Genomic DNA, 15768 nt, shown 5'->3' with positions numbered 1-15768 from the left:
TACAGAGACGTGAATCCAAGGCAATATACTGGAAGATAGACCATAGGAAGAGGGGTCAACTCCTGGCAGTGGTAGAGCAGCAGAGCACAAAATTGGAAATTTAGAATTCTGCTCCACTGAGGGATGTCACTCCAAAGGCTAAGCAGGGGGTGGAGATCTCAAGGGGACAGTGTAGTCTCAAGACCCGCACAGTCATAAAAAGACCAGGGATGCCTGAGTGCAGCAGAGCTCTCAGGTATCAAAGCAGGGAAGCCAGCAGCAGAGATGGAGCTGAGGAGTGGGCTCTCAGCTTGGGGTTACTTTAAACTGTGATCCAAGACACAGTCGGGCCACTTCTCTTCAAGCAGAAACCCCACAAGTGGCAGACTGGGGAGACTGCCCCCCTTCCTCCTCTGGGAATGGCATGGGAGTGCGCTACAGGAATCTGCTGGGTTTGGAGACCAAATGGGGCCATGTGCCAGAGATAGAAATGCTTGACGACAGGCTGGGTGAGCAGGGAGCTCACCAGAGACCAGAGAGATGGGAGTGATTGACTGCTTTTCTCTGAGGACACACTGGAGAGTGGGGCCCCGAGCTCTAGGCTCCTCTGGGCTTGAGATTGGGAGGCCACCATTTTCATTCTCCTCCTCCAAAGCTGTATGGAAAATGTTCAGGGAACAAAATCTCCCAAGAGGGAACCTGAGCAGAGCAGATTACTGAGCCTGGCCCCTGCAAAGGCGGTGAATTCTGCCTCAGGCAAAGACATTTTAGAATCACGGCAACAGTTCCCTCAGCCAGAAAATCAGCAAGAACATCCAGCCAAGAACAAGTTCACCAATCAATGAGAACTGCAAAACTTCAGAGCTATGGGAATACACCACATAGAATTCAGGGCTTCTTTCCCATGATTCTTTAGTCTTTCAAAGTTAAATTTTTTAAATTTTACTTTTTTCTTATTCAATTTTTTATTTTCCCCTCAATCCTATTTTAACGTTTTTTAACTATTTTATCAATACCTTTTTAAAAAACCTTTTTTAATTTTCATTGTTATAGTCATATGTTATCCCTTCATTGTATTTAATCTTATTTTTTGTTTACATATAGATTTTTCTTTCTTTAAAATTTAGGATACAATTTCTTCTAACAAATCAAAGTATATCCTAAATCTAGCATGGCTTTGTTCTAGTCTCCAGTCTGATCACATTCTTTCCTCTTTTTTTTTTTATTTTTTTCTTTTTCAACAAACTACTTAGCAATTCCTTTTTTAGAATCTTTTTAAAATTTTCATCTTTAAAGTCCCTTCATCATGTTTACCCTTATTTTTGTATATTTGTATTTTTGTATATTTTATTTGTATATATGTGTGCATATGTATATGTGTGTGTATACACACACACACACACACACACACACACACATATATGTTTTTCTTTCTTTAAATTTTTGGAAGATTTGGGAGATCTTCTAACAAATCAAAATACACCCAAAATCAAGTGACCAAGTGTGTGGCCCTGTTTGATTCATCAGTCTAAAATATATATATAATTTTTTTATTATTTTTTTTTCTTTCTTCTTCCCCTAGTTTTGGCTATTTTCTGATTTGGTTAGTGTACAACTTTCTGGGGTCATTGTTACCCTTTTGGTATTTTGTTCTCTCATTCATCTACTCTTATCTGGATAAGAGGACAAAGCAGAAAAACCTCAAAAGAAAACAAGAGGCAAAACTGATCTAATCAATATGGACATTAGTAAAATGTCAGAACTAGAGCTCAGAATGAGGATTATCAAGGTGCCAGCTGGGCTTCACAAAAAGCATGGAAGATACTAGAGAATCCCTTTCTGGAGAAATGAAAGAACTAAAATCTAACTGAGTTGAAATAAAAAAAAAAAAACTCTTAATGAGGTGCAATTAAAAAAAAAAAAGGAGACTCTTACTGCTAGGGTAAATGAGACAGAAGAGAGAATTAGTGCTATAGAAGACCAAATGATGGAGAATAAAGAAACTGAGAAAAAGAGAGATAAACAATTACTGGACCATGAAGGGAGAATTCAAGAGATGAGTGATACCATGAGACAAAACAATATGGATCAGAAAAATTAACCAGGAAATTAAAGAAGTATTTTAAAAATTCATGGGAACAAATGAAAATGAAAACATAACTGTTCAAAATACTTGGGACACAGCAAAAGCGGTTCTGAGAGGAAAGTATGTAGCAATACAAGACTTTCTCAAGAAACAAGAAAGGTCTCAAGTGCACAACCTAACCCTACACCTAAAGGAGCTGGGCAAAGAAGAGCAAAGAGAACCTAAACCCAACAGGAGAAGAGAAACAATATTAAGATCAGAGCAGAAATTAATGAAATAGAAACCAAAAGAACAGTAGAACAAATCAACGAAAGTAGAAGATGGTTCTTTGAAAGAATTAATAAGATTGATAAACCCCTAGCCAGACTTATCAAAATCATCAGAGAAAGGACCCAAATTGATAAAATCATGAATGAAAGAGGAGAGACCACAACCAACACCAAAGAAATACAAACAATTATAAGAACCCATTATGAACAACTATAGGCCAGCAAATTTGACAATCTGGAAGAAATGGATGCATTCCTAGAGACATATAAACTACCACAACTGAACCAGGAAGAAATAGAAAATCTGAACAGACCCATAATTAGTAAGGAGATTGAAGCAGTCATCAAAAATCTCCCAACAAACAAGAGGCCAGGGCCAGACGGCTTCCCAGGGAAATTCTATCAAACATTTAAAGAGGAATTAATTCTTATTCTCCTGAAACTGTTCCATAAAATAGAAATGGAAAGAAAACTTCCAAACTCTTTTTATGAGAACAGCATTACCTTGATCCAAAACCAGACAAGGACCCCATCAAAAAGGAGAGCTACAGACCAATATCCTTGATAAATATGGCTGCAAAAATTCTCACCAAAATCCTAGCCAATAGGATCCAACAGTACATTAAAAGGATTATTCAGCACGACCAAGTGGGATTTATTCCTGGGCTGCAAGGTTGGTATAACATCAGCAAATCAAATCAATGTGATATAATACATTAATAAAAGAAAGAACAAAACCATATGATACTCTCAATAGATGTTGAAATAGTATTTGACAAAGTACAACATCCTTTCTTGATCAAAACTCTTCACAGTGTAGTGAAGAGGGTACATACCTCAATATCATCAAAGCCATCTATGAAAAACCCACAGTGAATATCATTCTCAATGAGGAAAAACTGAGAGTTTTTCCCTAAAGGTCAGGAACACAGCAGTGCTGTCCACTATCACCACTGCTATTGAACATAGTACTAGAAGTCCTAGCTTCAGCAATCAGACAACAAAAAGAAATAAAAGTCATCCAAATTGACAAAGAAGTCAAACTCTCACTTTTTGCAGATGTTATGTTACTTTATGTGGAAAACCCAAAAGACTCCACTCCAAAACTTCTAGAACTCATACAGGAATTCAATAAAGTGTCAGGATATAAAATCAATGCACATAAATCAGTTGCATTTCTATACAACAACAGCAAGAAAGAGAAATTAAGGAGTTGATCCCATTTACAATTGCAATCAAAACCATAAGATACCTAAGAATAAACTTCACCGAAGAGGCAAAGAATCTGTGCTCAGAAAACTATAAAGTACTCATGAAAGAAATTGAGGAAGGCACAAAGAAATGGAAAAACATTCCATGCTCATGGATTAGAAAAACAAATATTGTGAAAATGTCTATGCTACCTAAAGCAATCTACACATTTAATGCAAACCCTATCAAAATACCATCATTTTTTAAAAGAAATGGAATAAATAATCCCAAAATATATAAGGTACCAGAAAGACCAAGAATAGCCAAAAGAATGTTGAAAAAAAATAAAGAAAGAAGGAAAAGAAAAGAAAAGAAAAGAACAAACAAAGTTGGTGACATCACAATTGCAGACTTCAAGTTCTATTACAATACTATAATCAACAAGGCAGTATCATACTGGCACAAAAACTGACACACAGATCAATGGAACAAAATAGAAATCCCAGAAATGGACCCTCAACTCTATGGTCAACTAAGCTTCAACAAAGCAAGAAAGAACGTCCAAAGGAGAAAAGACAATAAATTCAACAAATGGTGTTGGGAAAATTGGACAGCCACATGCAAGAGAATGAAACTGGACCATTTTCTTACACCACACACAAAAATAAACTCTAACTGGATGAAAGACCTCAATGTGAGATAGGAATCCATCAAAATCCTTGAGAACACAGGCAGCAACCTCTTCAACCTCAGCTGCAGCAACTTCTTCCTAGAAACATTGCCAAAGGCAAAGGAAGCAAGGGCAAAAATGAAGTATTGGGACTTCATCAAGATCAAAAGCATTTGCACAGTAAAGCAAACAGTCAACAAAACCAAAAGACAACTGACAGAATGGGAGAAGATATTTGCAAACGACATAAGAGATAAAGGGCTAGTATCCAGAATCTATAAAAAACTTATCAAATTCAACACCCAAAGAACAAATAACCCAGCTGATAAACGAGCAGAAGACATGAACAGACATTTCTGCAAAGAAGACATCCAAATGGCCAACAGACACATGAAAAAGTGTTCAACATCATTCGGCATCAGGGAAATGCAAATCAAAACCACAGCAAGACACCACCTCACACCAGTCAGAATGATTAAAATTAACAAGTCAGGAAATGACAGATGTTGATGAGGATGCAGAAAAAAAGGGAACCCTCCTACACTGTTGGTGGGAATACAAGATGGTGCAGCCACTCTGGAAAACAGTAAGGAAGTTCCTCAAAAAGTTGAAAATAGAGCTACCCTGTGACCCAGCAATTGTACTACTGGGTATTTACCCTAAAGATACAAATGTAGTAATCTAAAGGCGCACATGCACCTGAATATTTATAGAAGCAATGTCCATAATAGCCAAACTATGGAAAGAACCTAGATGTCCTTCAACAGATAAATGGATTAAAAAAATGTGGTCTATATATACAATGGAATACTATGAAGTCATCAAAAAACGAAATCTTGCCATTTGCAATGACGTGGATAGAACTAGAAGGTATTATGGTGAGTGAAATAAATCAATCAGAGAAAGACAATTATCATATGATCTCTTTGATATGAGGAATTTGAGAGGTAGGGCAGGGGGTCATGGGTAATAGGGAGAGAAGAAATGAGACAAGATAGGACTAGGGAGAGAGACAAATCATAAGACACTCTTAATCTCAGGAAACAAACAGGGTTGCTGGGGGCATGGGTAGGGATAGGGTGGCTGGGTGATGGACATTGGGGAGGGTATGTGCTATGGTGAGTGCTGTGAACTGTGTAAGACTGATGACTAGCAAACCTGTACCCCTGCAAATAATATATATATGTTAATTAAAAAGTCCATGTATAAGTGGATTCACACAGCTGAAACCTGTATTTTTTGTCAGTTGTATACGGAAAGCTTATTTTTGACAGTGCTGGAGAGGCAAGTCAAAGGAGAAAAAATAGTCTTATCAGCAAATGGTAGTGGAAAAATTGATGTCCATATATTAACAAAAAAAAAAAGAAGTTTGAGCCAGACTTTTGCAGTGTATACAAGAAGTAATTCTCCATTTTATCACATACCCAAATAAAGAAATTATAAAATGTTTAGAGGATGTAAGAGAATCTGCAGACTTATTAAAAAGTTATACACCTACCTCATGATCCAGGCTTTCCATTTCCAAATGCCCATGAGAAAAGAAAACATTTATCTCTTCAAGACTTACACCTGAGCATCCATAGAAGACTTATGTGTAATACTAAAACAGAGGGGCGCCTGGGTGGCTCAGTGGGTTAAAGCCTCTGCCTTCAGCTCAGGTCATGATCCCAGGGTCCTGGAATCAAGCCCTGCATCGGGCTCTCTGCTCTGAAAAGAGCCTGCTTCCTCCTCTGTCTTTCTCTGCCTGACTCTCTCCCTACTTGTGATCTCTGTCTGTCAAATAAATAAATAAAATCTTTTAAAAAAAAATAGCTAAAACTTAGAAACAATCCAAGTGCTCATCCACATGTAACTGGATAAACCAACAGCATTGATCTCAAAGTTATTAGACTGAGTGAAAGAAGACATAGAGGTGTACTCACTGTGTGATTCTATTCATATAAATTTGGAAAATGCAAACTAATCTATAAAGACAAAGAGTTCAGACTTCAGCTTCCTCTTTTATAAAATCAGTGTAATCATGTGTGTGTGTGTGTATAATATGAGGATATTTAGTAAAAAAAATAATAATGAGATAAAATCTCATAGTGTTGATTGCAGGGTGATGTCAGCAAAATAGCAGCATAAGAATTTCTAGCACTTATTTTCCACCTAAAAACAACACTCACAAAAATAGCCACGGATTCTAGGTGAGGGATCCAGCAACTGGGTGAAACACAGAAATAAAAAAAAGACACAGTAGATTCACAATCTCCTTCACCTCCCCTAGTCCTAGGCAGCCCAGCATGGACCACGAGGAAAGTAGAATGAAGTGACTACCTGATGTCACCACAGATTTCAGAGTTGGCCCACCTCAGCACCAGGCAACCTCCTGAGCACTAGGGAGCTCCTTAGGGACTCTTGCAAACACAGCCCCCAGCTCACCCCAGTGTTGCTGGCTCCAGAGGCCAGCTAGGGGCTGGGTTTGCAAAGCTCAAGGCTGCTTCCTCGGCTCCAGTTTCCCAAGAGGGCCCCATGTACCAAGTCTGCTGATCCTGCCTGAGTTCTGTTGGCTTTCACAGCTCCAGGCAGCTCCTATGGCCTGGCGTGCTCCTTTGACCACAGGCAGCTCCTGGGGCACCAATCTTCCAGCAAGCTCCCATGAATTTAGGCTTCCAGCTTATCCCAACAGCAGCTTCTCCTGAGGTCTGGACACCTCCTTTGGTACCAGGTTCCCTGCCATCCTGGCTAACTCCAGCTCCAAGCCTCGTCTTCAAGGAGTTCACATTCTAGTGGGATCTTGCCCCTCTTGTGCACTTCACAATTGTATTCCCAGCACCTGACAGAGTGTTTCACACATAGGTGACCCTCAAAAAATATTTGTGTCATAAATGAATTGTATAAAAGAACAGGCCAACAAGGAAACTATGTATTATACACTTTAAGTGTCATAGAGAAATCAAGCAGGAACATGTAATGGAAAAAAGAGAAAGGGGGGCTTTTTAAATATCATTCTGTCTTTGCAGATTTAAGAAGCAGTGTAGGTTTCATAATTTCGTTTATGGGGTGAATATACTTCATGTACACTCCAGCTACCTGTATTGTTGTCCTACCACATACTAAAACAGATAACTGAGAATGAGGGGGAGAGATAAATGTTATTAAAGATAATTTATTAAATTTAATAATTATAATTATTATTACTAAATAAAGATAAATGAACTTTTGTTGGAATTAATAGGCTATGTAGACATATAATGAAAATATTGGAAGTACAAACATTAATTAAATATACAAAATATGTAAATATGTAAAATGCTTTCCCTGATTTTGCAAAATTATTTAAGTGAAAAAATTCCAAAGGCATGAATCTGAACCCATTGAGTTTAATTAAAAAAAAAAAAAAAAAACTGTTAAACTGATGGTTACAGGGCAGGGAGAGGGATGGGTAAAGTAGGTGATGGGGATGAAGGAGGGCACTTATCCTGATGTACCCTGGGTGATTTAGGAAGCATTGAATCACTGTATTGTACACCTGAAATTAACAACACTCTATGTTTACTAACTAGGACTAAAATTTAAAAAGTTGTTCAAAAATTTTAAAAATTGGGCACGTGGGTGGCTCAGTGGGTTAAGCCTCTGCCTTCAGCTCAGGTCATGATCCCAGGGTCCTGAGATCAAGCCCCGTATGGGGCTCTCTGCTCAGCAGGGAGCCTGCTTCCCCCTCTCTCTCTGCCTGCTTCCCTGCCTACTTGTGATTTCTCTCTCTGTCAAATAAATAAAATCTTTTAAAAAAATAAAGAAATTAAAAACTTTTTAAAATCCATTAAATAAATAAGCGTTTTAAAAGAGATAAATTAGCTAGTTATATAGAAACTAGACTGGAAATGCATAACTAATAAATACTAGTCTCTAGGGGTACCTGAGTGGCTCAGTCATTTAAGTGTCTGCGTTTGGCCCAGGTCATGATCTCAGAGTCCCAGATGGAGACTCTTGTCTGGCTCCCTGCTCCAGAGGGAGTCCGCTTTTCCCTCTGCCCCTCACCTGTCTCCTGCTCTCTCGCACACATGCTTTCTTTTCTTTCAAATAAATGAATAAAAATCTTTAAAAAATTCTATGCTCTATAAATATGAGGCCATACAATCAAAATTTAAAATAGCAACATATCAGCTCTGTAAAAACAAGTTAGATTTCTTATTTTCAACTAAATTAGATTTGTGGTTTCAAAAGACAGTGAAAAAGAACAAACCATTGTATATTCTACTGGAAATTCCCAGGTCAAAAGTTTATTTTAATTTTATTTGTAGTTAAATATTTAGAGAACACTGAGAACAAAAATAGATGCCTGCAAAATTAAAAAGCAAATATATACATTACACACTTAAATAAGCAAAATTACATACATGGATCCACAAAATATGCACAAGTTGCTGAAAATGCATCACATTGATGCCTCCAGTATTGTAATGTAAAAACAAACAGAAAAAGACAGACAATATTACCTCTGGCAGAAAACTACATAGGCAAAAAAAATATTAGAAGAACCACAAAGATTCATGGTTTTCAGTTTTTATTGCATATACATTATTCAATACATTTATTGAACATATTCAATATTTTATGCATTATATTTTCATTAAATATAAGTTTTAGACTTATAGTCAGTACTGATAATTGCATTTATAAATGAGATAAAGGCTTTTATTGCTATTTTCACTTTGAAAGCAGGGAGAGGCTAGCAAATTAAAATTATGTAGATTCTAAAATTATGTAGATTCAGAATGGAGAAAGAAAAAAAGTAGGAAATGGGTGCCTAGATGGCTCAGTTGGTTAAGCATCTGACTCTTGATTCCAGCTCAGGTCATGATCTCTGGGTGATGAGGGAGAATGCTGCCTTGGGCTCCACAGAGCGTCTGCTTGAGATTTTCTCCCTCTGTCCATCCCTTTAAATAGAAAGAAAGAGAAAGAAAGAAAGAAAGAAAGAAAGAAAGAAAGAAAGACAGAAGTAAGTTAGGAGAAAGAAATAAGTTAGGATATTAGATCAACAACAACAAAAATCTGTAAGTTCCATAAAACAAAGGTATAAAAATATTTAATGAAACCACAAATTATGAATAAAATAAAAACTCCAAAGGCTTTTCTACCTGAAAATTTAAAAATCCTCCACTAAACAGATCTTGGGTGACAGGGAGCATATAAATATAAATTATGGAATTTCTATAAACAAGTGGTAATAAAAATGTTATCTATTTACATTTGTGGGATATACTTAGCACAGTGATAAGAAAATTCATTGCCTGAAACATTTTGACCAAAAATTTAAAATAATTAATTCCCCAATTCAAAATACTGAAAGTATATGTGCATTCCCCCTTTAATCTGGAATCCTTCTAGGATGTATCCTTAAATCACTTCTAGGAATTTCATGTTGTTCTTCCAACAATATAAAAATAGATGTATGCATATACTGAGGTCTTAGAACTCCAGATCTGTGAGAAGCTGAAGAGGAGTAGGAAAAGAGCCATACTTTCTGGGAGGTGACACGATTGGTAAGACATGAGAAAATCCCTAGAGGTCTAGGGCCGCCCAGTAGTAATTGGTATAAAGTTTAGGCTTTATGGCTCTTCCAGTAGCAGGGGGAAGGGAACACTACCTCTACCAGTCACACTTACACATGCTTAGGCATACATGAAAACAGTCAAAAGGAACTGTCTGAAAATAAAAACTCCTAGGATTGGGAAATAGGGCTATAAAATGCACTCTTGCCCTATGACCCAGCAATTGCACTACTGGGTATTTACCCTAAAGATACAAACGTAGTGATCCAAAGGGGCACGTGCACCCGAATGTTTATAGCAGCAATGTCCACAATAGCCAAACTATGGAAAGAACCTAGATGTCCATCAACAGATGAATGGATGAAGAAGATGTGGTATATATACACAATGGAATACTATGCAGCCATCAAAAGAAATGAAATCTTGCCATTTACGACAACATGGATGGAACTAGAGCGTATCATGCTTAGCGAAATAAGTCAAGCAGAGAAAGACAACTATCATATGATCTCCCTGATATGAGGAAGTGGTGATGCAACATGGGGGCTTAAGTGGGTAGGAGAAGAATCAATGAAACAAGATGGGATTGGGACTCTTAATCTCACAAAACAAACTGAGGGTTGCTGGGGGGAGGGGGTTTGGGAGAAGGGGGTGGGATTATGGACATTGGGGAGGGTATGTGCTTTGGTAAGTGCTGTGAAGTATGTAAACCTGGCGATTCACAGACCTGTACCCCTGGGGATAAAAATATATGTTTATAAAAAATAAAAAATTAAAAAAAAAAAAAGAGCTCTGAGGACCAGATCACATCTCCCAAACTCTGGCTTTAAAAGTGCTTGTGTCTGGATCCTCTGCAGTGTGGCCATATCATTTTTAATATGTAGGGGTGTCTAGACGAAGGTATATTGTACTCTTGTTCTTGTATGGTGATGTTAAACAACTGTAATAAAGGGTGTAAATTGAAAAAATAAATGTACTCTTGCTTTGCATATAGTGTTTTAAAATGTCATGAGTTATTATTTTAAAGTGAGATGGTTTTTCTCTTGTTTTTGATTAAGTGAAATAATGGATGCAAGCTATTTAGAAGTAAGAGATACCAGGATGCTTAATAAGTTCTAAATTCCTGCTTGGTTTCTCTTTAGAGCTACCAAAGTTAATTAGAAAACATACTACGTTTAAAATACTGTGCTGTGTTTTTTTATATACATTTTTGCATTTTATCCACACAAAAGTCCTTTGTCTGCACTTCGCAGAAGAGGAAACAGAGATAGGAGGGTTAAGCACCTTTTCCAGATATAATCAGCTGGCAAAGGTCAGAGCATGGACTCAACCCAGATAGAGCCTGACAAAAGCCTGAAGCTTTTAAGCACTGCACAATGCTGCTTCCTATTCTGTTAGAATTAACTGACAGTTTAGATTAAAAATGTATTCACGGTGAGTATTTATTTGAAAAGAAAAATTTCCGTTCTATAAAGTTCTGAGATTGCTTGTTCTGTACTCATGAAGGTTTTGTTTTGTTTTTGACAATGTGACATTTAAGACTTGCAGTTCCATGGTAATCAGGCACAGGATACCTTTCCATAACTTCAAAAAATTGCATAGTGACTCAATCCTACTGACTTGCCCTGTTATTATCTTAAAGACCTGTTCTGTAATTATAAAAAATGTGACAAGAGATAGACTAAATGTGGCATAGATGGGTGAGGAGATGAGGGAGTCCTCTGGAGTCCTGGTTACATAACTATAAACATATGTAAAGGTTAAGTTGGCTATGTACCCTTAAGATTATTGCCATATTGTAGGTAAGTTATGCCTCAATGTAAACAGATGCAGAAAAGAAGGAAAGATAAAGAAAAAGAAACAAAGAAGGGAAGAATAAAGGAAGGGAGAAAAAAGGGAAGTCAAGAGGAGAGGAAAAAGAATAGATTATCATGACATGACATGGAGACACAGGGTTGGGCAGAAAGTCAGGTACTGCGTTTGAGGCGGATTACAGGTAGAAGTATGGAGTGGTAGTGGAGTCTGGAACTTAGTCTAATATGGAAATAAGAATTGGGGGATCATCGTCCCTGCATATACGGCATTTAAAGTCACAATACTTATGGTTTGTCTCCCTCCCAATCCCATCTTGTTTCATTTATTCTTCTCCTACCCACTTAAGCCCCCATGTTGCATCACCACTTCCTCATATCAGGGAGATCATATGATAGTTGTCTTTCTCTGCTTGACTTATTTCACTAAGCATGATACGCTCTAGTTCCATCCATGTTGTCGCAAATGGCAAGATTTCATTTCTTTTGATGGCTGCATAGTATTCCATTGTGTATATATACCACATCTTCTTCATCCATTCATCTGTTGATGGACATCTAGGTTCTTTCCATAGTTTGGCTATTGTGGACATTGATGAATACCCAACTTTTGTAGCAACATGGACGGGACTGGAAGAGATTATGCTGAGTGAAATAAGTCAAGCAGAGAGAGTCAATTATCATATGGTTTCACTTATTTGTGGAGCATAACAAATAGCATGGAGGACATGGGGACTTAGAGTGGAGAAGGGAGTTGGGGGAAATTGGAAGGGGAGGTGAACCATGAGAGACTATGGACTCTGAAAAACAATCTGAGGGTTTTGAAGGGACGGGGGGTGGGAGGTTGGGGTACCAGGTGGTGGGTATTATAGAGGGCACGGATTGCATGGAGCACGGGGTGTGGTGCAAAAATAATGAATACTGTTATGCTGGAAATAAAAAAATAAAAAATAAAAAAAAATAAAGTCACAATACTACCTAGATTCCTAGGGAGTAAGGAAAGTAATGTGCTAAATCCCAGAATATTCTGAAGTTTGTGAAAATAAGATGTAAAGGTCCACCAGAAGTGTCAAAAACAGAAGAATGAGATAGGATTAAAGAACATAATAAAGAGTATAGTGTAAATGAATGCCACGAAATCAGAGTACTGTATAACTCTGTTATTTTTTCTATCAAGTGATAAATCTTTATAACTCCCTGCAATTATCTGAAGGAGGAAAAGAATAATTTAATCTGTGAGGGGAAAGTAACAAATCATCTAATGCTTGGGGGATATTGAAAAGCTTTTCCAAGTGACTATAGTACCACTCTAAGTTAGCCTTGAAAAATGATGAAGGAGATGAATATAAGATGGAGAACAACATAAGGTGACTGACATATGGCAAATTGAAAGGACAAAAATAATCTTGAAAGCGTGACGCCAACCTGTGGGAAATTCTTATTATTTAAAATATTTTTCTTTTATATTTTAGCATCTTGACCCATGGTTTAATATATAGAGTAACAAATAAATACATGTTTAAAAATTTTGTTAAACTAAATTTGTTTCTCTTTTTGATAGTTTGTACATATAAATCAAGATTGATTCCATTTATAGAACCATGTTGTGTGTGCACCCACAGTTCACCTAAATGTTCAGCAGAATCTCATTAAATTCTTATTAAAGCCTAGGCACTATTTGCAAATACTATTGCAGATATCTGGAAATGGTTGAAAAAATGCTTATTAGAGAGAAAATATCAATGTCTAGTTCTCTGTATTTGTTTAGCACAAGATTCTCACCTTGACTTGATGCTACTAATCAATGCTTCCAGTAACTTCTAGGCAAGGAAACAATTAGGCAGTGCACTGAATCAGAAATGACCAACCCCTTAGGAATTTATAAAGATAATTTTATTTCTTAGTCAAACTAAGTGAACTTGGTTAAACCAAGTTAAACCAATTCCAGTTCAAGTGTTCGGGAAGTCCCAAAACTCTAGTCAAGATAACCCAGATTTACTCGCCTGAAGATAAGATTAGAGTGAAATTATAGTTTATCAAATTACAACTTAATAGGGAAAGACTATCATTAGACAGGGTAGGTCAGTGAAAGGCAGTGGCCCTTAATGAGTCAACCTCCCAGTCAACTTTACCTGGAAGCTGTGGACTGTATTTTGTGATACTGACGTATATCATTTTTAAGAAGGATGTATTGCCAAAGAAATCCTTAATGTATTTCCTGTTATATTCAAAAGAACACTACCTTTATAAAAAAATAAAGAATAGTTGACATCTCCACCTCTTTGGTAAACATGGAACATCCCTTCTATTTCTATGAAAAGGAAAGAATAAGAGCCAACTTCCTTTTGAGACATAATAAATACATGCAAGGAAGGAACATTTTTAAAGGAATCATGAAAGTTTAGTTTATTCTGAAGTTCATTCTCTCTCTTTAATATCGTGTTTATTATTTTAAAATGGTATGCCGATATATTGGTTGTTTGGTGCACGTAAAATTGAAATAAAAAGGAAAAATAGCTAGAAATGTATTTTAAAGGAATATACCACAATATATTTGATTTTATAAGAACACTGAAATTAAAAGGCAACTAAGGGTATTGATACATATCAAGATATATTTGTCATGAAATATCCACTGGGAATCCAGCACAATTTGCATATATCTGGCAAGCAAAAGCTAACTGCTAGTCTTTCATTCATATATATATATATATATATATATATATATATATATATATGTGCATATATAATATATAATGATATATGTAATATATTATATATTATTATATATAAATATATAATTACATATAAATATATAATTACATATAAATAATATAAATATAATCTATAATTTACATTGAAGATTTACTATGTCCTATATGTGCTGACTAGTTGCACTGGGAAATCCTAACTTCATTGAAAGTATGGATTTCCTACATCTTAAAACAATGTCAGCAGATTTTATATTATTTATTAAATATGAAGAACTCCATTACTGTGTAGGTCATCATTATTATCAGGGATGCAAATTTGATTCAACTCTTTTATTTGGCAATTTGGAGTTAAGAGTTAGGGTACTGACTGGCAAACTTTAGGCTGAACTACAGCTTGCAAGGATAACAAATAAATCGAAAAGAAAGTGATCAATGAGATGAAGCCAACCCACTCTACCAAAGAAAGAAAGAGTTAAAGAAAGGAAGGATGGAAGAAGAGAAAAGCAAGCAAAAGGGCTTTGATTCTGATATACTCTTGGATCACTGAATCAAGGTGATCCAGAGGCAGCTAAGAATCTGAATTAATTTCAATCCCCTTTGGTGGAGTAAAGAAAGTATTAACCCATTCTGCTGCCTGCTATGAAGCTGTGTGGAGAAATGAGAAGCTAAGAATCTCCAGAGAATGATCTGCCCCTGCTCACACTCTCTGAACTCCTACATCACACAATTACTTAACTCTCTGAACTGCACTTTTTCAAGGTGTCAAATAAAAATTCTTGCCCAATTACTTCTCAGTGTTGTTCTAATATCACAACGTAATATTCATAAACATTTCATGACAGTAAAAAACCAGTATACAAACATTACATATTATTATCGTTCTGCCCATACTACAGGAGGAGCTTTATTTTCTAGTGTATGATTCTGTATAAGAATCTTCAGTAAAGGATAACTTAAAGGGAAAAAAATCTCTGAAAAACAATGACTTATTATAAACTCTTGAAACAACAAGGAAAAAAACCGAGATTGTGAGGATAGGATACCACCCTTAAATATCAGGAAAGCCCATTGCCTGGGCTATTAATTTTGAGTGTGCTAACTTATCAAAATCAGTTCACCATGTACACTGCTACCAGACTATACTTTCCAGAGCATACTTACCATGTATTTCCCTTCCGCTTAAAAATCTTCCTACAGATGCTCTTTCCTATAAATTAAAGCATTTAATCGAAATGTTGTTACCTTTTGTAAATTGGCTATAAACTCAATTCCCAAACACATTACTTTCCCATAGTAGGATAATGTAGCTATTTTCAAATCCCTAGAAAATATGGTAAGAATAAGTAGAGTTGCTTCCCAAGGCACATCTCCCTCATCTATAAAAGGAAGGACGTGATGCTTTACTCTTCTGTTTATGGCACCAGTATCACCAGTATTTAGAACAGAACCTGCATTTAATGCATTCGTGCTAAATCCCCATATATGGAGCTGACAGTCTATGAATCTTGATT

The sequence above is a fragment of the Mustela erminea genome, chromosome 4, assembly GCF_009829155.1.
Source record: "Mustela erminea isolate mMusErm1 chromosome 4, mMusErm1.Pri, whole genome shotgun sequence".
Classification (NCBI taxonomy): domain Eukaryota; kingdom Metazoa; phylum Chordata; class Mammalia; order Carnivora; family Mustelidae; genus Mustela; species Mustela erminea.
Note: the sequence above shows the minus strand (reverse complement) of the source record.